This window comes from Muntiacus reevesi, chromosome 2 (genome assembly GCF_963930625.1).
Source record: "Muntiacus reevesi chromosome 2, mMunRee1.1, whole genome shotgun sequence".
NCBI lineage: Eukaryota > Metazoa > Chordata > Mammalia > Artiodactyla > Cervidae > Muntiacus > Muntiacus reevesi.
Genome location: NC_089250.1, coordinates 65,588,620 through 65,615,560, shown reverse-complemented (window position 1 = coordinate 65,615,560; position 26,941 = coordinate 65,588,620). Strand labels below are relative to the sequence as shown.

General features: G+C 47.3%; 1 protein-coding gene, 1 long non-coding RNA gene and 2 other non-coding genes across 9 annotated transcripts in view; all 4 read right to left on the bottom strand.

Moving 5' to 3' along the window:
- RALGAPB (Ral GTPase activating protein non-catalytic subunit beta) overlaps positions 1–6,385 on the bottom strand; it is an 88,538-nt gene extending 82,153 nt beyond the window's left edge. For both annotated transcript variants that reach the window (XM_065921991.1, XM_065921992.1), the window contains exon 1: positions 6,153–6,385. The gene's annotated coding sequence lies outside the window, so the exon portion shown is untranslated. The remainder of the gene's footprint in view (positions 1–6,152) is intronic.
- A 13,877-nt stretch (positions 6,386–20,262) lies between these two features.
- LOC136157995 (uncharacterized) lies at positions 20,263–26,489 on the bottom strand. Of its 5 annotated transcripts, none has more exons than XR_010661293.1 (6): positions 26,379–26,489; positions 24,303–24,495; positions 23,594–23,938; positions 22,398–22,470; positions 20,715–20,892; positions 20,263–20,628 (listed from the first exon to the last, which is right to left on the bottom strand). It is a non-coding gene; the product is annotated as an uncharacterized lncRNA (long non-coding RNA). The 5 variants fall into 5 exon arrangements; XR_010661294.1 differs by having other exon boundaries at positions 23,594–23,862; XR_010661295.1 differs by having other exon boundaries at positions 23,594–23,661.
- Positions 21,724–21,857, bottom strand: LOC136162193 (small nucleolar RNA SNORA71). Its single transcript, XR_010662014.1, has one exon. It is a non-coding gene; the product is annotated as a small nucleolar RNA SNORA71 (small nucleolar RNA).
- LOC136162196 (small nucleolar RNA SNORA71) lies at positions 24,979–25,113 on the bottom strand. The gene has a single exon (XR_010662017.1). It is a non-coding gene; the product is annotated as a small nucleolar RNA SNORA71 (small nucleolar RNA).
- Positions 26,490–26,941: the final 452 nt, after the last annotated feature.

Sequence of the window (26,941 nt, the reverse complement as noted above, 5' to 3'; positions counted from 1 at the left end):
TTCAATAAGTTTATAGTCTAATTGAGGAGGTTAAAAAAATACATAAATAACTAACATAAGTTTAAAAATTCAAGTTCTGAACACCCCCTTAAAAAAAAAGCAAAACAAGAAAAGCTTTAGGCAAGATATTTTCTAAGTTTAGAGGACAAAAGATTACTTTTGGATGAAAGAAAGGCTGAGCTGGAAAACAAAAGGATAAGATCAGGGAAGACTACAGTATATGGGGCATATGAATTGGGTACTGAAAGAAGGTTATAAATTTTAACAGAGATAAGAAAATGCAGTGGATAAGAGAACAGAAGGGGCAGCTAATATATAAGAGGAAGGACACTTGCGTCAAGTAGCAAAAAATGGCATCAGAAACTAAAAACCTAGACTGGCAGAAAAGAAAGCTACATACAGAAGGCAGTAGGGTTTCAAGATAAGCAGTGACATATCTTGAATTTATGGAATAAGTTCATTATTATAATTATAATGATAATAATTATGAAAGACTGTGAATACTAGGACTGGAGATCTGAAACTAATGTAGTAAAAACTGGGGGCAGAGATGAGAAAAAGTTTAATTTTATCACAGGAATAACACAACAGGAACTGAATTCCTACTAAGGAAATTTGATGGAAGTGTCCAACACAGGCTGAGGGGACAGCAGAAAAGCAGACTCCAGTGTGTCTAATACACTGAGGAAGGGAAGGGCAGGAAGGATGGGAACATGGCAGGGAGGGTTGGGCGCTGTGGTGAAATAGGAAGACATAACTGAAGTCAGATGGTTGAGAGCTTTGACTGCTATGTTAAGGTTCCTATGAGTCTCCTTTCCAGCTGTCAGGGCTGTTGGCTATCAACCTGAGCTGCTAGCAGCAAAGTCTCCACTTTCAACACTCCAGAAGTAAATGTGATATTGAATTGAAAGTGAAAGTTGCACAGTCGTGTCCGACTCTTTGCAACCCCATGGACTATACAGTCCACAGAATTCTCCAGGCCAGAACACTGGAGTGGGTAGCTGTTCCCTTCTCCAGAGGATCTTCCCAACCCAGGGATCGAACCCATGTCTCCCGCACTGCAGGCAGATTCTTTACCAGCTGAGCCACAAGGGAAGCCCAAGAATACTGGAGTGGGTAGCCTATGCCTTCTCCAGCGGATCTTCCCAACCCAGGAATCAAACCAGGGTCTCCTGCATTGCAGATGGATTTTTTTTACCAGATAGGAGGAAGGCAAAAATGACAGTGCGCCCCTGAAGATCACTTAATATCCTTCCCAACTGTACACATATCCACTTTCTAGGTAATCTCTGGATGTTTCTAATGTCAGGTTATTGTGTGCTAGGTAACAGCTTATGGCTTGTAAGAACTACCACAGAGTAACATGAAGGTCTGGTCTAACTGACAAATTACCAAAATGATCAATACGGTGGTAGATACACTAAGACCACAGTCTGGCATTAATTACATCAACTGACTCAGCCAATATTTATTACATGCCTTCTATACACCAAGCATGGGGAATATCATAATGAATAAACATCATTCTTGTTCCTAAGGCACTTCAAATCTAATTACAGAAAACAATTGTTTCTAACTTTGTAAAATAAATTCATACATCAGTTATTTCATTGAACAAACATTTATAAAACACCTGCTATGTATCAGATATTGTCCTAACATGTAGGGAGGCAAATATGAATATGACACAATGGCTGCTCAAGAAAAAGTTTCATAGTGAAGAAGAGAAACCCACGATGAATAAATCCATGATACAGTAGCATTCAATATGATAACTGAGGCGATGATTTATGAAGGGAACAGCCTACGACAAAAAACTACTGCAGATCGTGCTGGATAACAATGCACCTTTGTACAATTGACCCTTTTCAAAAAGTTCTCACGTTACTTCACTTTAATTCCGTAACAAGTCTAGGAAGTTAAGAAGACAGATGTCACTAGCCACTACGACTTGCTCACAGTCACATCAAGTAACAGGTGAGCTGGGACAAGAAATCCCACCTCTTACCGCCAAGTCCAATGCTCCTTCTTTTGTTCGGACTCTGCACCTCACCATATGACCTTGGACAAGTCACTTGGCACTTCTTTGTCATAGTTTCCTCACCTCTAAAACAGGGAGAATACCTGCAGTACCTAGCTACAGTGACTTGGGAGAAGGATCAAACAAAGCATCGTAAGTCAACATACTCTGAGTAGTACAAATTCAAGATAGACACTATCAGGCATGCTTTATTTCTCTAAGGAAAAATAGGGTATAGGGTGCCAAAACACTGAATAAATTAACTGAGTAAATAAATGCTGGATTTTAAGGCACATACATGTGTTCAAGGTCACGCATAGAACTTTTATAACTAACAAAGACAAAAAGAACATATTTCATATTTCTGTTGTAGTCCTATTGATCACCACGGCGAATATCAATCAACCTTGGCCAAAAAGGAAAGTATTCACCTGTACACCAGATTCTTACTGTTAGGGATCCTATAACATGCCTGAATTACAAGAGAGAGAGACAAGTTCTGCCTGCATTTCTTCTGAAAAGTGAAAACAGATAGTTTTGCTAGCCTACCTCCCCCTGCCAAAAGAATACTCTGACTGTCCCCATCACCACCACAATGCTCATGCTCATCTTTGATGTCTCACACTTGCTGTAATACAGTAACCATAACTACATGTTACTTAAATTTGAATTAAGTTACAAATTCAGTTCAGTTACACTAGTTAAATTTCAAGTCCTCCATATCACATGTGGCTAATGGCTACCATATTGGACAGTGCAGATATAGAACAGTTCCAGAAATTTCTATTTGGCAAAGCTGCCTTAGATACTACACTTTTACTTTTATTACAACCCTTATTAGACTATAGATTCCTGAAGGAAAGGAGCTGTGTCTTATTTATCGTAACATCCCCAGTTTATACAGCAAAGTACATGTCATACGATGAAAAGCACCCACTATTTATCTAACTTAGTATCTCAAACATAGCACACTACTCTGTCCACTTCCCCCATCCCCAAAACACACACACACAAGAAACAAGACATCCTCTTACGAGAGGCGTGAGGGCGGAAGGGGATACTGTGCACAGAGCAAGAAGACCTGCATTCTAGTCTTGGATGTGCTACAGCCAACCATGTAGTCCTGAGCAAGTTACCTACTTTCTTCATCTATAAAAACTTAGACTTAAACTCCATGTGCCTTAATTCTAAAACTCTTAATCAGCTTGCACCAAAGAAAATAATGTATTCTATCTGAAAGGTCTTTACAGATGTCAGGCAACACATCTACTAACTCCGATGGGTACCTCATATTTAAAAGAATCATTTCTAGTCCTCAGGCTCTCATGATGACAGTCACTTTTGGTCTTTAACTGAGTCTGTAGTTTTTCACCTTTTCTTGGGGATCAACTAGAGACTTAAACCTGAGGCTTAAAGATTGAGTTTCTTTCATGTGCTGAGGCCAGAATGGGATACTCTGCGACATCTGATCAGAGAAACAAGGGCAAGTTTCTTGAGTATCTGGATTTAACATAAATTACTCCACCAGTTTCTACATTAGCCTTAGCCTAAAATTTGAGAAAACAACATAAAACTGAACCAAGGAAATCTTTCTATAGCAATCTGTATAATGTAAAGAGTACCATTACATGAAATGTGCTTTTTATTCAGTCCATATACTTCACCATCTTTAACTGCAATAAAATCTTTATTGTCAAAAAAACCTCTTCATAATGACCTTCACACACATACTCACTCACTCTTATAAACCTTACATGGTTTTAAGACTAGCCAAGAACAAATATAATCTGAATTACCAGCCTGCCTTCCTTTATAATTTGTAAATATGCTGGACAATAGCAGTTCAGGCATTCTGTAATAAATATATACTGTCAATTCTTCTGACATCAAGGTTTCAATCTTTGTTAAGTATTTCTTAAATTCTCCCTCCCAGTAATAGGATGAGCTACCAGCAGCACTTCCATTTATTAGTATTTACCAAGTGCCAACAAGGTAGTAACATTTGAAAGTGTTAAGTTGCTCAGTGGCACCCAATTCTTTGTGAGTCCATGGGGTGTAGCCTGCCAGACTCTTCTATCATGGGATTTACCAGGCAAGAAAACTGGAGTGGGTAGCCATTCCCTTCTCCAGGGGATCTTCTCGACCCAGGGATCGAACCAGGGTCTCCTGCATTGCAGGCAGACTCTTTACCCTCTGAGCCACCAGGAAAGCCCAATTACACTGAGTGGATGATAATTAAACACTTACTTTGGACAGCATAGTGTTCAGCAGGGAACACAGACAAAGGTCTAAGAGCAATAAAAAGGTTTCCACTACAGAACTGATTGTATCTGCTTGTGATAAAACTAGATATTAAACATCAATCAATGTTGACTGCACATAGTCCTTTCGAGTGTGTCCCTAAGTGCTAAGTGTGCAACTTAGTGCAATTTGAGTGCTAAGAATGCAATGTGTTTATTCAACTTGGGGAAATTAATTAACCTAACTACAGTATTTTCAAGCAAAAAAAGAGCAAAACTCTGTAGACTAAGAACTGCCAAACACCTTTTGCAGATACAAAAATAGAGAAAGATCTGTTTGCCGCATGCAATATGTGGCATAAGAGGGACTCAGACATTCCATTCAGTAAAACCTTTGTTGAGTCTGAGTCTGTATGTCAGAGCACTGGGAGGAATCCAGAGATGAGAAGAGATGGTTCAAGTCGCTCACAATCTTAGCAGAAGAAAGAGAAATATGGCATAGAAAGATCATTGGTAAATTTCATTAGGATCATGCTAAGGAGCAGATAGGAAAGACCCAAGGTTGTTAGGAGTGAGGGGTTGGGGGGGGAAAGGTCACAGATAGAGGCATCCTGAAGGTTAAAAACGCTGGGAGCTATGCAGCCAAAGATAGGAAGAAAAGGCTCCGTGCACGTGTGTAAGAAAGAGCAGAAGTGTGTGTGTTTGGGTGGCGCAGGGAGAAACCAAAAAGGACAGTCTAGGCAAAGAACAACATATGCAAACAAGACCCTGAGATCAGAGACACTATATCCGTGAGTACTGTGTATCTAGGAAAATTGAAAGGTAACAGTTTCGCAGATGTACACACTTTAAAAGGTCCAGCTGACTAGGAAATCCTGCACAGAAACTTACTTCCCACCCCCAGTAGGCTTTCACAAGGTGCAATGAGCCTAATGAAAAGATTATCTGCGGGTGGAACCAGAGTTTAAAAAAAAAAGTCCCAGAAGATTCTCCTACAGTTAAACTGGAGAAACACTGAAGCGGTTTCTTGAGATGCAAAATTATCTAGCAGTTCCCAAAACTTTGCTGCACACTGAATTCATGGAGGGGGGGGGCGCGGATCTTTAAGAAATACTGCTGTCTGGCGTCGTCCCCACCCCCCGCCCCACAGCTCCCCTCCCAGACACGCTGATTTAATTGGCCTGGCTCTGTTACCTGTGCCATCAGAAATCTTTAAAAGCTGTTCCAGGTCATTTTTACGTGCAGCGAAGTTGGAGAGCCACTGACCTAATAGTTAAGAACTTAGATCTGGCCTCAAATTTACCAGCTCTGTGACCTTGGGCATAGACGTCACCTAACCATTACGGGCCTCAGTTGCCTCATCAGGAAGATGGGGATAATCATCCTCCCTTACCGGGTCGTTGTTAACTTGGATGGGGTGAACGTAATGGCCTGGCACAACGCCCGGCGTATAGTAAGCGCTAAAGAAGGGCTAGTTGTTCATCTTCATTATTAACTCTTCCTCCTCGAGAGTCACCATGCAATGGGCAGCATCGTCCCCACAGGGCGGCAGCCACTCGACCAACCTTGCTGCTGGACCAGATTCTTCGCCGGAGTTGTCTAGCTCCGCTCCAGACCCGCCCCCTCCCCCAGGCTGCCAGCAAAGAGCCTCTCCCGGCCAGGGCAGCTCTCAAGAGCCACCCCGGGTTTGAGCAGACCCGACAGAGGCCACCGACTCCTGGGCCAAGCTCCCCCGGACCCCGTGGGTCCCCCCCAAAAAAATGAGATGCGCTTCCGAAGGCCGGGCCCTTAAGAGCTTCCGGGGCCGAGAAACAAGGCTTAGACATCCCTGGACCAGCCTGAGGGGAGAAGAGGGGAGGGTCTGGCCGAGACCTGGAGGCCCGCCCGCTTACCTGAGGCGACGGGCGGGGCCCGCATCGCTGGGGTGGGCGCCGCCGCCGGCCGCACTCGGCCTTCCGCCTCACGCCACCCGCGCCATAGGACCGGCGCTTTCGCTGCCCTGGCCGGCTGTCCTCAGGCGGTCGTTCTGTCCACTCGTCAGCGACTCTCCCACGGCGCCCGGGGACGACGAAGGCCAGTCGGGCCGGCCGGCTGGGATCTGCTCAGCCAACTTCCGACTGCCAGGGGCGGCAGCGTCAAATAACTCCCCGAGCCGACTGGGCCACTGCGCGTGCGCAGCGCGCCTGATCAGAGACTTGTGCGGGGCCCAGACGGCGGCGTCAAATAATTCCCAAGACACGGAGCCGGAAGCTGCGCGTGCGCAGCTATCCCAGATCGCCGCGCGCGGGACATAGTCCCTCCTCCTTTTCCGGATCAAGAAGAACAGGAGTGGAGTGACGGATACTCCTACCTCATCGCAATACGGGCGTGGAGGCGGTCCACCTGCGTCTGTACGAATCAGTCGGAACTCTGCCTGTTTTTGATGCGAACGAAGTAAGGTCTTCTCTGCAAGTTTCTAGCTCCTACTCAGGTTCCAGGAGTTTCTCACGTCCCACTGTTAAAGCACCCTTCTTTTGAAATGTGGCCTTTACCGCTCCCCCCGCCCCTTATAGCATTATGAGCAATGCACAATTCCAGGCCAAATGTGAGTTACCAAGATGAATCAGACATCAACTTCAGAGCCTGTCATTAAGGAGCTGAGTCTGATAAAGGCAATAAGACATTATTACTAGTAGTAATAATAGCAAGAGATACCAATTTGAGCACCTACAATGCACCACACGTTTCGTAAACGGTACTACTTCCAATCGTTTGGTTTCAGCTTCAATGAAGAAAATGATAAATGCCATTAGAGAGATACAGCTCAAGTGCCTTGAGGGTGTAGAAGAGGAAACTTGGGCTGAAAGAGAAGAGGAGGAAGAACCTGGCCTTGAGATTGTCCTTGATATTCAGAGAGGTGGGGATCAGGGTAATAGCGCTGCAGTCACTATCTGCAAAGAGCAGAATGGAGCATAGAAGATGCTGACTCCTCCTCCTTACCCTCAGAAGAGACCATGGAGCAAAGAAGTGGAATCCTCATGGAAAGAAAAAAGAGTGTGTAAGATTTTGTACACACACGAAAGTAGCTAGAGGAGAGCTATATCTAGGTCACTTTGTGAATCATAGCTATACATTTCAATTAAACACCGCGTGGCAAATGTTATGAGAGGCTCTCAATATTTATTCCAACCACTTAAACTTGCTTTTCTAAACTACAGAGGCTGGAAAGCAAAGCACAAACTTCCCAACTTCCTTTGCAGTTGGGAGTGGCAGTAAGACAAAGTTCTGGCCAATAAGATATAGGTAGAAGTCTCAAGGGAGAACTTCCTTTTCAGAATAAAAAGGAACTCTTTGGAGAAGTTTGTAAGCTTCACCCTTCCCCTAATTCATGCTTGGAACTGAGGCACAACACCTGGAGGTACAGCAGTCATCTTGGCACCATGAGGCAGCTTGTGCTAGGGAAGGTGAAACAGAAGGACAAAAGAAGCCTGGTTTAGGACATACTCAAGCAGCTGCACAAACCTTGGACTGCCTTCCTGTTTTATAGGGGAATGGGTGGGGGGTTGGGGGAAATTCTTATTTAGATCACAATTTTTTTTTAGTTATCAGTTACTTTCAACCAGACTCATTCCTAACATAATAAATATGGAACTCCTGTAATAGACAGGTAAGGGGCTAATAATAGAGGTGACAAATTAGAAGAGCGATAGATGAGAGAAACTGGAAAAATGACAGACATAGAGGACTGGGAACCTGTCAGAGCCTTTGGGGAGATAATGAAAATAATCTTGTCTCCTACCTGGTGACTTTAATTCATCCCTGCAAATTCTGCCTCTAAGTGAAAAGCTGATAAATGAAAAAAATTATATTTCCATTAATTTTGATGAGAAAAAATATGTTTAATTCCAACTCAAGACACGTAAATATTTTAAACAATATAGCAATGAAAAAATGCAAACAAAAATCATAAGCAATAAATAAATAATCTTAAATTAAGAATATGACTTCTACATAAAATGTAAGGTATAAGGACTAATATGACTTCTACATAAAATGTAAGGTATAAGAACTAATACACTGACCAAGAAGATAAGATTTAATATTAGGTGGGGGCAGGGGAGGTGGAGGAAAGATGCATGTGAGTCATTCTTTAAAGGTGATATTTCTGCACCTTTTTCATAATCAGTTTTTTAAAAAAAAACTTTGAGGGTTTCTGTTAAACCAACATAAAAATAAAATTATAGCACACACAAGGCACCTTGAGGGAAAATGAAGATTAAATATCAGAACACTTTGAAACTTGGGGAAAAGTATGCATACACAATAGACTGAAGAGAAGTGAAATGCTATATAGAAAAAAAATTTGGATTCTCCAAAACAGATTGGTTCTCCATCGTAAATCTAACTATAAAAGTAGAATAAAGTGGGGAATTATCTGAAACTGAAATGGAACAGTTACATCAACTTTTCTGGCAGACTTTTTTCCTAAATTGATGACACCAATATACATAGTCTATCCCCCAGTACTTCTTAAAATGTAACCAACATCTTCCCACTGAGAGATGGGATCCATACTCCCTCCCCTTGAGTCTGGTTGGCAGCTCTGACTGTTCTAGCCAATAGCGCAGAAGCAATACTCTGTGACTTCTGGGGCTAGGTCATAAAGAGGATAAGAGGATACACCTTCCACCTGGCTTACCCTCTTTTGCAATGCTCACCCTGAGAACCCAGTTACCATATTGGGAGGAAACTCAGACCACAAGAAGAGAGCGTATGGAGATGTTTCAGCTGACAACTTGAGAATGTTTCAACTGACAACATCAATGGCCAGACATGTGAATGAGGAAGCCTTCAGATGATTCCAGTCCCCAGGCTTCAAGCCAGCCCACCTAAAATCAAGCAGAACAAAGACAAGAGAACCTCAGCCCAAACAGCAGATTCTTGAGCAAAATAAATATTGTCATTGTCTTAAACCACTAAGTTTTAGGGTAAATTGAATGGAATCATAGTAACTGGGACAGTTTTCAAGAGCCATAATTGAGAAAAGTTGTTAACTGAACAGATGTATGAGAAGTATGTTGTCTGTGGCCAATTTCTTCTTTTTTCCTTTTCTTCTTTTTTTAGTTGAGCTGAACTTGCTTGGTGTAGATAATGGTTGAGAAGACCCACTTGTATTTCTCCTGAACCTAACACAATACTGGCACAGCGTTGGTGCTCAGTGAACATTTATTGGATAGATAGGTGAGTGGGTGGAAAATTCATTGGCTCAGCACTGAACCCACTTTTTTGCTGTACTGTTAAAGTCTTAATGAATATCCATTGGTAGTGGTAGTAACCATTATTAGACCTGGGCAAAAGGTCCCCAGGCTTCCCTGGTGGCTCAGCGGTAAAGAATCTGCCTGCAGTGCAAGAGCCATAGGAGACACGGGTTCGATCCCTGGGTTGGGAAGATCCCCTGGAGGAGGGCATGGCAATCCACTCCAGTATTTTTGCCTGGAGAATCCCCATGGACAGAGGAGTCTGGAGGTCTATAGTCCATAGGGTTGCAAAGAGTTGGACACAACTGACGCGACTTAGCACAGCGAGGGGTACCCTGCCCCAGACCCTGTGCTTCAAGCAGTACTTCAGTTTGGACTGGTATTCCTCAAAGTTTTCTAAGTGCTTTTCTTAGGCCAACAATGCCATCTTGGTCAGGTGCCCCAGTTAGACCAGTCCCCCTGAGGGGTCTGTTAGCCAGAAATTTCTAACTTGAAATTTTCTAAGACTCCCTCCAGTGGTTGGGACTGACCAGTGCCAGAAGTGCCATCCAAGCAGGACTAAGCAGTCCCAGACCACATCCATCCCCTATGGGTCTCATTCTCCATTTCTTCTCTTTAAGGAACTCTTCGACCCTCTAACTTACCCCTCACCCTTCCCTCACGTATGTGTGGGTTGACCAGATGCCCTGAGATACTCCAGGACTTATGTCACAAGCCTTATAGCCAGCTGTGGTTCCAAGTGGACAGCCTGGTAAGGACCTCACTCTTGGTATCTGGTGCGGTAATTTTTTCAACAATTTGTGAAAGATTGGGCTGCCAAAATGGTTTTAACATGCTGATTTTGATGATTCTCACTCACGTTGAAACCAGGCTGGGTTTCAGATCCTGAGCTTCCAGCAGTCCCCTGCAGATGCTTGAGCTGCAAGCATGGGCCCAGGCATTGGCTTGCACCGCTCTGTATAGACCACACTGCCTCTCTGACCTACTGCAGCCAGAGCAGTGGAGAGAAGGGCAGTAGATGGCCTTGACTCTGTGTATTCTGCAGTCTCTTCCCCAGCTGGCCACCAGCATAGTCACCTCACTCCCTTTGGCAAAAGCGGCCATGCCTGTCTCCTCTGTGGACTTCTGAGATGTTGCTCTGCAATGCCAGTGCACTCTTCCCACTGACGTCTTTGTGAAGCTTTGTATTTCCCAGTCTTGACTCGCCTCAAGCGGAACACAGCTAAACCTGTGAGAGCAGAACCCACAGAGGGTCTATTAGAAGTGGTGAGATGTTTATAAGGAGGCGGCACATTCTGAAAAAAGGTAGCACTTACTGGCAACACCTGTAACACTGGAGCAAACTTCATTACTCAGAAATTTTTATTTTAAAAAGTGGTTAAACCTGTATTTTTGTGTGGCTTTTTTCACTACTGGGAAGTTGTCTGTCTTGGATTTGGAAAGGACAGCTTTTTAAAAATGATAAATCGCTTGCTCCCAACAAAGCAATGTCTTTAGCGGATCTAAATCAAATATAACATAAACTCTGGTTTCCCTTAACACCTCTGACAGAAACCACAAGGCCAACTTACTTCACAAAGCTATGATAGGGGACACATCTCATCCCTTTTCTCTGTAAAATTGAAAAGGATCTGTTCTATACCTCCACTTTACGGACGTGGTGGGCAATTCAATCTCAGTGTTTTACTGTGGTTCTGATTCTGTCAGGGCTCTCCAGGCTAACGTCCTGGTGGAGTGCCCAAGACCAGAACCCTGGGGGGCAACCCTCTGAAGTCCTGTCCACACTCCTGTCCACAGCGCAGGGAAGTCTACTGGCTGCTGAGTCACATGTTCCCTTTACTGGAGAGAAGTTCTCAGTGAAGTCGTTTGCAGTTAACTTCTCCTTACATACCGATTTAGCTGCATTCCACAAGTTTTGATATATAGTATTTTCATTATGGTTAAAGTCTAAGCATTGTCTAAAGTTTTTTTTTAAGGTATTGTCTTTATTTATTTGTTTGTTTTGGTTGTGCACATGGCTACACCTCTAGCTGCGGCGCTCGGGCTTCTCTTTGGTTTCTCTTGTTGTGGAGTACAGCTTCTAGGGCACGTGAGCTCAGTAGTTGTGGTTCCTGGGCTCTAGAGCATGGGCTCAGCCGCTCCACGGCATGTGGAATCTTCCCAGACCAGGGATGGAATCCATGTCTCCTGCATTGGCAGGCAGACTCCTTACCACTCAGCTACCAGGGAAGCCCTGACGTTTTGCTTTTGTGTCTTTATGTTGTAGTCACATATTCTAATCTGTGTGATTCTGATGCATTGGTATTTGAGACTTGCTTTGCAGCAGATAACGTGGTCAATAGTTGTAAATATTCCAAATGTGCTTGAGAAAGAGATAAACTCTTTCATTGTTGAGCACAGATTTCTAAATCTGTTTTCTAACATATCTATCAAAATTAAGCCTATATTCCAAAGACTAGAGTATGGATAGGAAAAAATAGTGGGGATGTCTGGCAGCAACCACTTTAACCAAGTAATCAAGGTGATAAAGCATGCTGATGTCATGTATGATATGACATGATGAGAGTGGCATTTCACCTCTGTGATACTCTTTCCCAAACCCATAACTCCAGTCTAATCATGAGAAAACATCAGAAAAACCCAAACTGAGAGACATTCTACAAAATACTTTTACCAACACTCTTCAAAAAAACAGTCAAGGCCATGAAAAATAAGGAAAGACTGAGAAACTCTTTCAGAATAGAGGTTAAGGAAAATAAGGGAAAAGTAATGACTAAATATAATGTGGTATTCTGGATTGGATCCTGGTGCTTTGACCACCTGATGCAAAGAGGCGACTCAGTGGAAAAGACCCTGATCCTGGGAAAGATTGAGGGCAGGAGGAGAAAGGGATGATAGAGGATGAGATGGTTGGATGGCATCACTGATTCAATGGACATGAGTTTGAGCAAACTCCGGGAGGTGGTGAAGGACAGGGACGCCTGGTGTGCTGCAGTCCATGGGGTTGCCAAGAGTTGGACATGACCAAGCAACTGAAAAACAACAACAGCAGAAAATGGACATGAGTGGGGAAACTGGGGATAACCAAGTTGAGCTTGGAGTTCAGTTAATGGTATTTAATACCAATATTAAGTTCTTAATTTTGACAAATGTGCTTATTAGGAACATCTGGCTAAAGGATACGTGGAAGCTCTCTGTACTAGGTTTTAAACTTCTCTGCAAATCTAAAACTATTCAAAAACATTGGGTTGACCAAAAAGTTCGTTCAGGTTTTCCCATAATGGGAAATTATGGGAAAAAATTTCCCATAATTTTTTATGAAAAAACCTGAATGAACTTTTTGGTCAACCCAATAAAATGTTCATGTTTAAAAGTCAAGCCTATTAATCATATCATTCAAATTTTCTAGTAAAAATAAAGTCAGGAAAAAATTAAAGGGGAGAGCTCTGCCTCTACTTCTCCAAACACTTCTAATATAGAAATTTCAACTCCAAAGTCCCTTTTGTGATGCATGTGTGCATGCTCAGTCGTGTCTGACTCTTTGCAGCTCCATGGGCTATATCCCGCCAGGCTCTTCTGTCCAGGGAATTTTCCAGAGAAGAATACTGGTGTGGGTTGTCATTTCCTTCTCCAGGGCATCTTCCTGTCAAAGTCCCCAAGACAAAGAAACAAACACAAAACTTGGCCATCTTCTTGATATGGTGCAGAAGACCCTTCAATAAATAATAACAAGGGTCAATAATTTAATGAGGCAGGGCAGCTGGTAAATCAAGAGTTTCATACATCCCTCTGTTTAATCTTCACCATGTCCCTCTAAGGGCTTCCCCTATGTTTCCGCAGTAAAGAATCGCCTGCAATTCAGGATACAGAAGAGACATGGGTTTGCTCCCTGGGTCAGAAAGATCCCCTGGAGGAGGGCCTGGCAACCCACTCCAGTATTCTTGCCAGGAAAATCCCACGGACAGAGGAACTTGGGGGGCTACGGTCCATGGGGTCGCAAGGAGTTGGACACGGCTGAAACGACTGAGCAAGCATGCATGTCCTTCTAAAGGAGGTAACTGGGGCCCAGACAAGTTGAAACTTGTCACCCAAGTTTCTGGCTGAGTTGCACCAGGTCTGTGTGACTCTGAAGCCAGGGCTCTCCCATCCACTCCAGGTGGCTGCCCTAAACCTCTGTGGCGCTCACTATGACCATGTTAGAGCACCTCCCAGCATCCCTGACACTGCCTTTGCACATAGACCACTCCTCCTCTGCCCAGGTAATTCTACTTCCTCCGAGAGAACTTCTCTGACCCCCAAGAGGTCAGGTATCCCTGTTTAGACTTACAGCACCTGTCATTTGCCCTCCATAGCATTTCTTATAGTTTGTTCTTTTTTTGCATTGTTTCCCAAGTTAGTGATATATTTTTTTAAATTATTTATTTGGCTGTGCCAGGTCTTAGTTGTGGCATGCAGGATCTTTAGTTGTGGCAGTGTGGGATCTAGTTCCCTGGACCAGAGATTGAACCTGGGCCCCTATGTTGTGAGCTTGGAGTCTTAGCCACTGGACCACCAGGAAATTCTATCTTAGTTTTTAATGTTTTCTTCATTTGTGGGTTACTTGTTTATCATGATGGGACTGTTCATTTGTGGGTTACTTGTTTATCATGATGGGACTGTGAGCTGTCCGCTATCTATGTTCACTGGTGTGTGTTCCCACTGCTTACTTAGCACAGAGGCTGGTAGTTAGTAGGTGCTCAATTAACAAGTGGTAACTGACTGAATGAACACGTTCCGGGCACACCGAGGCTAACTCTGGGAGGCAGGGCTTATGCTGGGCTAGCACTGCAGAACTTGGCATCCTGCCGCAGGAAAGCTCAGGAACATGCCTCGGGCATTCCATCAGGCTGCCTGATTTGTACCTGGCCCCACTCTGACTAGATAAGGAAGAGGGATACCAGGGGATGGCAAACCCGGGCTGGAGCAGCTTCTTTTAAGCCCCTACAAGATGCAGCGGTCTTCCAGTAAAGGAGGCATGTTTGCAACACTCTTCTTTGATGGAATTAGCCTTGAGCCCCTCATCATCTAGATCTGTGCTGTAGCCACCAGCCACACGTGCTATAAGCATAACCCAGACATGCTGTAAGCGTAACATGCACACCAGATTTCCAAGATTGAGTTTGGGGAAAAAAAGAAAACATCTCAATCATTTTTTAACCTTCATTATAATTTTGGAATGACAGTATTTTTTGATGTCGTGGATGAAATAAAATCTATCACTAAAATTATTTCATCTGCTTTTTATTTCTTTAATGCAGTGCCTAGGAAAATTTTAGGTTTTTTTTTTTTAATTGTCATTTACATGTGTGGCATGTAATGTTCTAGACTGTAGACTCCATGAGGCCCCTCCTCAGCTTTGCTCAGGGTTTCTGTGTGCATCTTAGAGCCAGGCCCGCACACAGTGACTGTTGCATAAATACCTAGAAATAGAACTTAAAGCTGTATGTGATCCCTGGGAGGGCAGACACTTTCTTTATAAATATATATATATGTGTGTATATATATATAATTTTATTTATTTATTTTTGGCTGTACTGGGTCTTTGTTGCTTTGTGGGCTACTCTCTCGCTGTGGTATGTGGGCTTCTCATTGCAATAGTGTCTCTTGTTGCAGAGCACAGGCTCCGGGGCACTCGTGGGCTTCAGCAGTTACAGCTCTTGGGCTCTAGAGCACAGGCTGAACAGTTGAGGCACTCAGGCTTAGTTGCTCCATGGCATATGGGACCTTCCTGTGTTAGGGATGGAACCCGTGTCTCCTGCATTGGCAGACAGATTCTTTACTGTGGAGGCACCAGGGAAGCCCCGAGGGCAGAAACTTTCTTATTGATCCTTGTATTCTGATTCTCAGATTTTTTTTTCAGGGACAAATGAACCTTCATTCTCCCAGCTCTCCATTCTCCTGGCTTGATTCTACTGTGTATAACTCTCACCAGTGGCTTCACCAGGGCCTCTGGTCAGTTCAGTTCAATTCCGTCACTCAGTTGTGTCCGACTCTTTGTGACCCCATGGACTGCAGTACGCCAGGCCTCCCTGTCCATCACCAACTCCTGGAGTTTACTCAAACTCATGTCCATTGAGTCAGTGAGGCCATCCAACCATCTCATCCTGTCGTCCCCTTCTCCTCCCGTCTTCAATCTTTCCCAGCATCAGGGTCTTTTCAAATTGAGTCAGTTCTTTGCATCAGGTTGTCAAAGTATTGGAGTTTCAGCTTCAGCATTAGTCTTTCCAGTGAATATTCAGAACCGATTTCCTTTAGGATGAACTGGTTGGATCTCCTTGCAGTCCAAGGGACTCTCAAGAGACTTCTCTAACACCACAGTTCAAAAGCATCAATTCTTCAGCGCTTAGCTTTCTTTATAGTCCAACTCTCACTTCCATACATGACTACTGGAAAAACCATAGCTTTGACTAGACAGACCTTTGTTGGCAAAGTAATGTCTCTGCTTCTTGCTGTTAGGTTCATAGCTTTTCTTTATTTTTTTTAAAAATAACCTTTAGTTGTATTTTTTAAAACTATTTATTTGGCTACACTGGGTCTTAGTTGCAGCACGCAGGATTTTAATTACATAATGTGGGATCTTGCATGGTGGTGCAGGGACTCTAGTCATCCAGAATGTGCAGCCTCAGTGGTTGCAGCACTCAGGCTTAGTTGCTCCAAGGTATGTGGGATCTTAGTCCCTCAACCAGGGATAGAGCCTGCTTCTCCTGCATTAGAAGGTCCATTAACCACTGGACCACCAGGGAAGGCCCTCGTGGCTCTTTTTGGCCCTAATCCTTGTTCTTGGGTCACTTCAATCGTACCCTGCAAAAGTATCCTCAAGCTTGGAAGAGCTAGGACGAGTCCTGCTTCAGACACAACCATAGGGAGATGCACACAATATTTTGGCATTGGCTGAAACATGCCCATCGTCTCTGTATGTGTCAGGTTCACAAGTTCAGTCCTCAAGACTGGTGGTTTGAATGTGGAATATTTTAGGAAGACTGGATAATAGGCAATAATTTGAAACAGATGGAGGGAATAGTAAAATATCCTAATTTCCAGTTTTCCAGTACAAACAAGCATCTGACAACCTCGTATGCTTGTGCTATTTATGAAATCAGCCTGCAACATTTTTCACTACTTCATACACTAGGAGATGGAAACCAGCTGGGCTGCTCATTGGAAGGGAGACAGGTCCCTTCATTTCTCTGAGCTTCGGTTTCCTCATTTATAAAATGGAGGATAATTAAGTCTACCTCACTGGGTGGCTGTGAAGATTAAGTGAAGTAATTATATACACAGGCTCACTTAGTACAGCACATGGAATTTAATAAAAGTTCATTCCATGATAGGGATGGTTAACACCAGCCCCACTGGGATGCCTGCAGATCTGCACAGAAGTAAGTGTTCATGGTGTCACATTAACAGATGAGTCTGTCATAATGACATTTTATACTTGTTATTCATTTTTAACTATCAGCAAGCTAGACATACTCATCAAAAACAGCTGATGTGTACGGAGCACTCAGGTAGGTACTGTGTTATGCCTTTAGCACGCATCATCTTGTTTCATCGTTACTATTTGCGGTAGGTCCTTATAATGGTCAAACTACAGAGCCAGAAACTGAGATTCAAGGAGGCAAAATAATGTGCTCCAGGCCCCACGACAGTTAAGGGACAACATCAGAGTTCAACAGGCTCTTGGGACTCCCCTGCTGATCCAGTGGTTAAGACTGTGCTTCCATGCAGGGGACACAGGTTTGATCCCTGGTCAGGAAACTAAGATCCCGAGTGCTGCAAGGCACAGCCAAAAAAAAAAAAAAAAGAATTCAGCAGGCTGTTAGTGATTTCCCTCGGTTTCCTCCTAATGTAGGTGGAATCAGGTATCCTGCTGACATGGCAGTTTAGTGACGGAAACAGAGCGGCCTCGGTGAACTATTCCTCGTACCCATGGTCCAGGCCCCCACTGGCTTCATCCTTCATTAAATACACATTGAGCTCCTCACCTGTGTCAGCCACTATGCTTACTAACACACTATAGGCTGTTATCAGCAGAGACCCATTTAATGGCACAGTGATGGTGAATGTAAAGGCTCTTAGAAAGAAAAGGAAGATGGGAATTTTGGTCACATGACCGACCACACATTGTAAAACTTCAGGGAAAGCTGAACCTCAGGCCTCATATCAAGTCTGAGAGCTGCTCTGACTCCAGAGCCAGGCCTTGTGGAGTATGAATGTGGTTTAGAAATTGGAATCTCATCCTGTCCCTGTAGGAATTCCAGAAGTGGCTCTCTTGTCTACAACAGGAGCTCACCTCTCTGCACTTCCAGGCTCTATTTTATTCTTGGCTGTGCCAGGTCTTCGTTGCTGCACGCAGACTTCCTCTACTTTGTGGTGCGAGGGCTCTTCGTTGCAGTGGTTTTTGTTGCAGGGCATGGGCTCCGAGGCACATGGGCTCAAGAGTTGGGGCACGTGGGCCTAGTTGCTGCACAGCATGTGGAACCTGCCCAGCTCAGGGACTGAACCCAGGTCCCATTAACTGCAACGTGGGTGCTTAAAACACTGTATCACCAGGGAAGTCCTGGACTCTGCTGTTAAAGGGACTTAAATCCTCCATCTCTTCCTGTTTTGTTTTTGTTCCTGCAAGCATTTACTCAGGTTCTTGACACACTCAGGTGGCGCAGTGGTAAAGAATCCACCCACCAATGCAGGAGACACAAGAGAAGCAGGTTCGATCTCTGGGCTGGGAAGATCCCCTGGAGTAAGAAATGACAACCCACTCCAGTATTCTTGCCTGGAAAAATCCCATGGTTAGAGGAGCCTGCTGGGCTACAGTCCACAGGGTTGCAAAAGAGTGAGCACGCACGCATGACACACTCAGGCCAAAAGGAAAACACGCCTGGCTTGGTTAGCACTGCTCTTGGTCCTCAACCTAGGGCAGACCTAAGAGGCTGAGTTGGGGTGAGCATCACTTATAATTGGAAAGTGAACAAGTGAATGGTCAAAAACATGTCCTTTTTCTTGACTACGCTGCATGGCACATGGGATCTTAGTTCCCTGACCAGATCATAGGTTAGGCCTGCCCTTGGGTGATGACTGTGGATGGGGGTGGGGCGAAGGGGCCCAAGCTGACAGTGGAGAGCCTACCCTCCCAATGCACACAGCCTGGTCTGACTAGCTAACCCCAGCTTGATTCGGCCGCCACCCTCAGTACATGGCAGACGTTGCTAAGTAGCCATAGTCCTGCCGTTCCCCGGGCCTGTATCCCAGAGGAAAGATGCCTCCCAGCCCAGTCCATGCTGTGACAGGGTGCGCAGGCTGCCAAGAACACGCGGAGGTTAGCGCCCCTCACTCTGCTCAAATCACACCTCCTGGGGAGGCCTTCTCCAGACTCAAAGGGCCACACCCCAACTTGCCCTCAGGCTTCCTGTCCTAGTTCTCTGCTCAATTGTTTTTTCCCTTAGTCCTTCTCTAGCATACTAGACGTTTTAATACTTTATGGTCTGTCTCTGTCCTCTAAAATGGAAGCATCCTAAAGTCGGGTTTTTGCTCTTCTGCCTTTTTCCATTTACCGATTCCTAGAATTAGGCCTGCCCAAAATTGACCCTTTATGTGAATGAAAGCCATTTCCTTCTCCAGGGGATCTTCCTGACCCAGGGATCGAACCTGAGAAGCCCACTGTGCACAAAACCGACTCTTGATGTTAGTGAAAGGAAGGGCAGGGAATCCAGGCTGGGCGGTGGTTTAGCCAGTGAAGGCTTCCTGCAGGAAGTGACACAAGCTGAGTCAGGCAAGCATCTGAAATGAAAGGGGGTTTCCAGGCGTGTACACAGGCTCGCAAAGTGGCGGCGTGGTCTGGAACATTATGTAGTAGCAAGACTGGGCATGTGGAGCTTCTGGAGTGTGATGTGAGATGAGGGTGGACACAGACCATGGGCCATGAGGAGGCCCCAGGTGTCTTCCCTGGACAGTGGGAGACCTCTCCTGAGGCTGAGGGTCAGGTGGGCAAGGGTGGCAGAAGGCAGGGGAGGGCAGACCTAAGAGGCTGGGTTGGGGTGAGCATCATTTATAATTTGAAAGTGAACAAGTTGAATGGTCAAAAATGTGTCCTCTTTTTTTGGCTACACTGCATGGCATGTGGGATCCTAGCTCCCTGACCAGGGATTGAACCTGTGCCCCCTGCAGTGGAAGCATGGTCTTAACCACTGGACCGCCAGGGAAGTCACAATACACTTTGGATTTCTGACTAACCATGAACTCTTATGTAAGCCCGACACCTGGCCTTTGCCCACCACACCCCCAGAATCCTCCCAAGGGCAGCTATTCCTACTAAATCCCTCTTCTACTCCTGCTCAAAACCCTCTCCCTAAATTCACCCCATGTACTTCCACCCCATAGCCCAGGGCTCTCCTGCCCTCCTGGAGAAATTCAGCGCCTGACTCTGTCTCTACGTCCAGCCCACCCTCATCCTTCCAAAGCCCTGGTGCAAACGTTTCTCTGCCAACAACTCTAACAGCTTCCTTCTCTCCGAAACCTGAGCCCCCAGAGCACTTGGGATCATTCAAACCCATGGCAATTCGCAATTCTACATCCCATCCCCAGGTCAGGCCTCAGGAGTGTGTGAGGTAGAAAGTCTCAGTGAGTGGAAACTGGAAGACCTGCCCCTGTAACCCACAGCCTCTCCACCCAGCTGTGCAGAGGGAGGCAGGGATTAAAGGAAACAAAAGAAGCAAGCGGCAGGGCAGTTTCATGATTTATTGAAGTGGGTGAGAGGACAAGATGCCCAGCACAGACGCCTCCAACAGGAACCCCTGGTTCTCAAAGTTACACCAGGAACAGAGAGGGGGACATGGAGGCCACGGGAGGGAGGGCCTGGTCCAGATGGAAGGAAACCAGTCTTCTGGGTCCGCCGTGCCCTGTGGCACCTGCTGGGGAGGGGCAGAGCCAGCTGAAGGTCTCCAGCAGTGAATCCCAGGCCCCTGACCTGGTCACACGGGGCCGAGTCCTTCCATACTGCGCTGAGGCAACAGGAGAAGAAGGTCTGGTGGTGGTCATGCAGCAACACCCCTCTTCAGTCTGCTATGCCATCATCTGTGATCAGACCCAAAACAACCTAGAGGAGGAAGTCAGATGAGGCTGGCAGCTTGGAACGTCTGTCTCAGAAACACAGGCCGACTTAGCTCCTTGGCAGTAACTCACCATGAGGAGGCTCCTCCAGGGGAGCTGGGACCCAGCTCACCATCCTGAGAGGCCAGTGCTCCCATCCCTGAGGCGTCTTCTAAGGCAGCACCCCCAGGGTGATGGGGAGGTCACAGGGCAGGAGGTCATGACAGGGGGTTGCTCTCCCATGTTACCTCGCCTTTCTTCAAGCCTACATCTGTGAGAATGCCCCCAAATAGTCAGTCACACCAAACTCAGCTCAAAAAGGACATCTCAAAGCTCCCAGAGAAGAGTCAAAAGGAACATTATCTTTTAAAAAATGCACCTTCTCCATATGTAAAATAGATAACCAAGGGAAATTTGCTGTATGTCTCAGGAAACTCAAACACGGGCTCTGTACCAATCTAGAGGGGTGGGATGCGGTAGGAGATGGAAGAGAGGTTCAAAAGGGAGGGGATATGTGTATACCTATGGCAGATTCATGTTGAGGTTTGACAGAAAATAACAGAATACCATAAAGCAGCTATCCTTCAATAAAAAAATAAATTAAAAAAATAAATAAATAAATAAAAACTGCACCTTCTGAGGGCAACAGAGCAAATGTAACTGGCAGAGAGATGGCTGGAGAGCCTGCTCTCAGGAGCTCCTCCTGGTCGGTCCGCCCCCCACTGTATGTCAGAGGGGGACCGCCACCGCCAGCAGCCCCCCCCCCACTTTCATTACCTGGTTGCACACCTGACTCCCAGGTGCGCCACTCACCCCGGCCTCAGCTCATCCTCATGCTCCTCCCCTCCCCCCGAAGTCCCTCCTGTGGTCATCACGTCTCAGTCCTTCCAAGGCCGGCCCACCGCCTCCTCCCAGCAGCTGCTCCCCTTGACAGTCTTACAGCAGTGACCACACACCTCCCGACATCGCGCGTGTTCATTATGCCTAACGCAGCCTGGCTCCTTACACCCCCTAACGGCTCGAGGTCTGACACGGCCACGGCCTGGCTCTGCTAACAGGAGGCCACGCTGAGGGGGACGCTCGGGCTGGAGAGAAGCGGGGGTGTGGGAAAGCGCCAGCATTTGAAAGGGACAGGTGCGGACCCTCCAAACTCGGGAAATTGCTTTCCACAATTTCTCTCCCTGCATTGTCGACGACCAGAGCACGGACAGCCCGTGGTCTCTTTCGAATGCAGGTGCATGCGGGGCAGAGAGCGCTCTGGGAGGAGAAGCCCGACGCTGGGCAGAAACACTGGGCAAACATTACGACTGGAGATTACAGGACTCGCGTGGTCTTGGGTGCCACCAAGTCACCTCCGACACAGCTGTGGTTTTTCAAATGACAGAAACCAGGTTCTGAAGAGGATGCTGACTGAGATGGCGGTCAAAGGAGCCTCAAGCCCAGGGGCGGAATCTCTGGCGCCCAGGTTCACTCTGACACCCAGGTTCACATGCTTCTGCCCACACTCCGGGGAGGAGGGCAGATACCCCATAACTCCCAGTGCCCTAATGGGACTCAAGAGGTGTCATCCCTGCAGCAGCCACTGAAGGCAGCGAAGCGCCAGATGTGATCCAGGCTGCCCGGGGCAGGGGTGGTGAGTGGACCTGGGGACTCGTGGATGCTGCTTTCATCCCACCTCTCAGCTCCCCTACATCTTCACCCAAAGCCCCTGGGAACACACACACGACCACTGTGTGAGAGGACCTAACACTCTAGAGAATGGACCAGAGATCTTACCTCAAGGACACCGGGGTCTAGAATGCTCCTGACACGACAGCTTCCATGACCCCTCTGCACACAGTGGACTTGTCTGCAACAGACCAGAAGCCAAGGGTGAGCGCTCGACTTGCCCCTGCTCACAGGAGGGCAAAGGTACCAGGAAAGGGCTTAGCACAAGAGTTACCAGACAGTAAACATCCCCCAAGTGTTGGCTGTTGTTATTTTCTGAAAAGACATGCTATTTTTTCACACAAAAACAGTAGTTAATTCTGAAGAAGGAGACAGCGGATGGTCTATGGCAGGGTGCCAATGCCGATGGATGTGTAACTGATCAGTAACAGGCAGAAAAGGATGCCATTGCCAGATTTATGGGAACGTGCTATGGCTGACTGACAACTGGGCATCAAGGGGAACTTAAGCAACACACAATAGCAGGAGCCAGAAGGCAATGCCCCAGCAATGACACTAGCACACCCCAGCAGACCCCAAGGCCCTGGAGGCGAGGGGTGGGCAGAAGAGACACAGAAATGTAGAAATCTCCCAGAACTAGGGAGTGAGCATGTGAGACACCCCTGCTATGTTTCCTCTGTCTGCACTACCAGTAAGCAGGCCACTGGCAGCCCAGGATCACTTCCAAGTGCAGCGGCAGAAAAGGACAGAGGGCTTCCTGAAAAAGGAGGCCAGTGGCAGAGGCTTGGAGTAGTCAGCCCAATTGAGCATGAGGACCCAGTATCTGCTTCCAGTCCTGCTAAAAAGCCTTCCACATGGCCCAGAAGGGACAGACAAAGCGAGGACACCTCTGAAAGAAAAGTGACGGGGTTCTTAGGTTGTAACAGACCGGGATGACACGAGCTGGAGACAGCCTCACTGCAGTCCTGCTTTCTGGAGGATGAAACCAGAGATAGGAGAAGGTCCCAGAGGCAGGAGGAGGCAGAGAAGTGAGTGACAACCGGGTACAGGGGACATGTCAGAATCCTTTCCCCGCTCCACACATTCTGCTGCCCACGTAACAATCTGAAGAGGGTCTCCCCAAGGGCTCTCAGGACCACGCACACAAAGAGGAACCGGGTGTGTCCTCAAAGACCCCAGAGAGGGTGAAGCTGAGTGCCAGGACCAAGTCACCCTTGTCTGTCTCTTGTCTATTCTCAGATCACACGAGACCTGATGCACCTTGCGGGAGGCAAAGCCCCCGATCTCCAGGGAACAGAACTCACCTGGGCCAGCTGCCTCTTGACAGGATGGGGACACCTCTCAGGGACCCCCATGTACCATGCTGCTTCCTCTGCAACAATCAAGAAGTCCTGGATGAGCAACCTAGATGCCACCTGGTCACCACACGTCCTGGAACCCAGGCAGAGTACCTGGGTTCTCTGAGAAGCTGGCTGCTTCACAAACGTGGGCTGTGTTCCCCACTCACGAGCCACACTTCTCATTCCCAGGACGGGAGCTCGCTACTCCACATAGGACCACAACTCATCTGCATCTGAGACAGAGATGGTTTTTCAGATCATCTTTTGTACAAACTCAGATGACTCTGTACAGATTCTGGAAGCTGGATCCTGAATAGAAAGTCCAGGACAGGTTTGCGAGTGTGTGGCACCTGACAGGCCATGCCTGGCCTGGGCAGGGGGTTAGGGGTTAGGGGGTGGGGGGGGGTGTGTGAGGAGGTAAAGGCACCTCAGGCCTCCTGCAGAGGTGAGGTCTGGTGTCTATTTAGGCCTTGTCCAATTGCATTACTGCTGTGATTCCTGCTATTTAAGCCTTGTCCAAGCGCATTACTGTTCCCGTTCCTGCCACCGTAACCACACGTCCTGGGGAACTCTCCCTTAGTTGACTGGGCTCTGTCTCATGCCAAGGAACCTCCAATGGATAAATACTGGTCAACAGGAAGAACAACTCCAAGAAAAGAAACACAGGAAGTACCTCCACCTCTCCCCAGGCTGGCTGGCCACAAGCAGTCTTTCTCTGATTCTCCATGATGTGATGGGCCTCGCCGCCTCACTGGGATGTGTCTGTCGTGTCCTTCTCTCCTGCTGGGCAGATGTTGCACAGCGGCTGAGCACCAGACACCTGCCAGGCACCGAGCAGGCGACGCTCACGGCACTGACCCTGAGATCTGAGCAGAGACAGGCAAAAGACAAGAAAACCAATGATTCCCGTGAAGGATGATTAGTATCCTCATCTCATGTCAAGCCTCTCTCCAGATCACAAGCTGGACTAAGGACCTGGAAAGGGAAAGAGGGGAGGTGGACCTGGCTTTCTGGAGGGATGTTCTTAGTGAAAATGACCCAAACAGTGGCTCCACAACCAGCCCCAGCTTCTAAGAAACAGCCCATGCTTTATCTTCCTTTTTATTTTAAAACATTATTGACCAGAGACTTATTATTAATACATCTTTTTTTACCCAAATATTATTGACTGCAGATGCATCAATATCACTTTCATAACAAATCACTGGCCACAGACATTAGTTTCTGCAAAAATCCCCTGGTCAACAATGAGTTAAAAGCTTCCCAGCAACTAGCACTGAGCCTCACAGCACTTAGTAAGCTTCCAGGTGCCAGGAGGCAGATCTAAAAAGGCGGTAGGAGGGAGAGGGTGTGTGACAGCTCCCGAGTTCAGAAGGGACAGAAGTGAACCCTCCAAACACGGGGAAAATGCTTTCAGCAATTCCTCTCCCTGCGCTATCAATGACTAACGCACGGGCAGCCCACGATCACTTTCAAATGGAGGGGCAGAAAAGGGCAGATGGGGAATCAGGCAGAGGAGACCAGGTTAGCAGCCGGCTCTCCACCTAGGTAGGGGAAAGCTGCCCAGCCAGGTCCAGGACCCCAGGCACTAGCCTCACTTCCTGAAAAGGTTCTACCACCCCCCATCAAGAGAAGCCAGGGGAAGACCAACTCTGGTTTTGTTTTTTTTTTTAAGCCTCAATTACTCATCCACCCCACAAATACCAACTGAGGACCTACTACATGCCAAGTACTGTGAGTTCAAAGACAAAGAAGAACACAGACCAGGCCTCTGCCCTTCCGGAGCAATTGCCATTTTCCCCCGTGAAGGAAAGGAAAGCTCAAGAGAATAAAGGAACTCACCCCAGGTTCCCTGGCTAAGGAGGAGCTGAGTCAGGATCTGAACTCAGGCCTGCCTGGCCCCCAAACCCAGCCCCATCCTCCTGCACAAGGGCTTTGCAAGGCAGGTCCCACAACCCTCAAGCCCAAGAACCACCCCCTCGGCAGTAGGGCAGGAAGGCCACAGCTCCAGCACTGCCCCAGGGGACAGCTCAGTCCCTGGACACGGCGGGGCCAAGGCAGGCAGTGTGAGTCAGGGTCCTGCAGGGGAGGAGGGGGCGCCGCCCGAGGCAGGGTCTTCAGCTGCGCAGGCCCTGGCCCGGGAAAGACAGGGGAAGGCCTTCAGTGCGAAGAAGGGGCCCAGGAAGCCAGACTGCTCTTCTAGGGCTCTGGGGGCGCCCTCAGTTAAAGTGGAGGTTTGAACACTTTCCCTTAGAAGTTACCGAGAGGGAATGGGCCAAAGGTCACGAAGATATTTGCCCTGCAACCGACAAGCGGCTGCAGGGGATCAAACGCTGCAGTCGGAGGTGATGGGATGTGATCCGGGCCTCTGGCGCAGCAAGGGTGCGGTTCACACCGGCTCCGCACTAACCGCCCTGCGAGACCTCGGGCCCACGCATCCCCGGACCCGCTTCTCGCCGTCGGTGGGCCCAAGTCTCCCCACCGGGCGAGTGAGGCCCAGGACCCGACGCTCCACGGCGTCGGCCGGTAGTGCGGTGACTCGAGGCCCCTTTGTCAAGAACACGAGTGCAGAGAGGTCCACATGCAGCTAAGGGAACCCGCTCAGAACCAAGAGTGGGACTGGGCTTGAAGCTGACCTGCACTCCCCGACCCTCGGGCCTCTGTTTCCCCTCCTGTCGGGGGCAGGGGGGGACGGAGAACCGGCCTTAGAGGCCGCCGTGGGTCCCGGGGCGGCCCTGCAGTGACTCACCCGGGGCGCCAGGACTGTCCGCTGCTGGTCAAACTAGACGACGTGAGAAGATGCTGAATGGTTCCCGGCGACTCGGAGACAGGACCCGCCCTCCATCTGTTGGGCGCTGGCGGAACTGCAGTTGAGAGTCTGGCTGGGGCCTAGAGCGGCGAATCCCCGGTGGACCCCGCGCTAGCAGTCTCTTCGCGCCCCCTAGTGGATCGGGGTTGAAACTCTGACCCGCCAAGAATTCGAGCTTTCTTCCATCTCCCCAACCATCCATCCGACTATTAAACGGTTAGGACGTCTGTAGTTTTGACCTGTCTATTCCTTCTCTTCTCTCCGATTTTCTGTGGCATTCACTCTTCCTATTGAATTCAGTCTTGCTGGGAACGTCAATTATGGTGTCCTGCCTTCTCCTGACAAAGTGTTGTGTGGGGGGCTGAAGCTGGGAAAACTCTTTCTTCTTTAACTTTTTATCTCGAGCGTGAGAGAGTGTGGATCCTGAAGAGCTTGGAGGCTAGTTGTGGGGCTATGAATAGACTCCTACTTCAACCAATTTCCAAATTAAGATGGCTTCACGG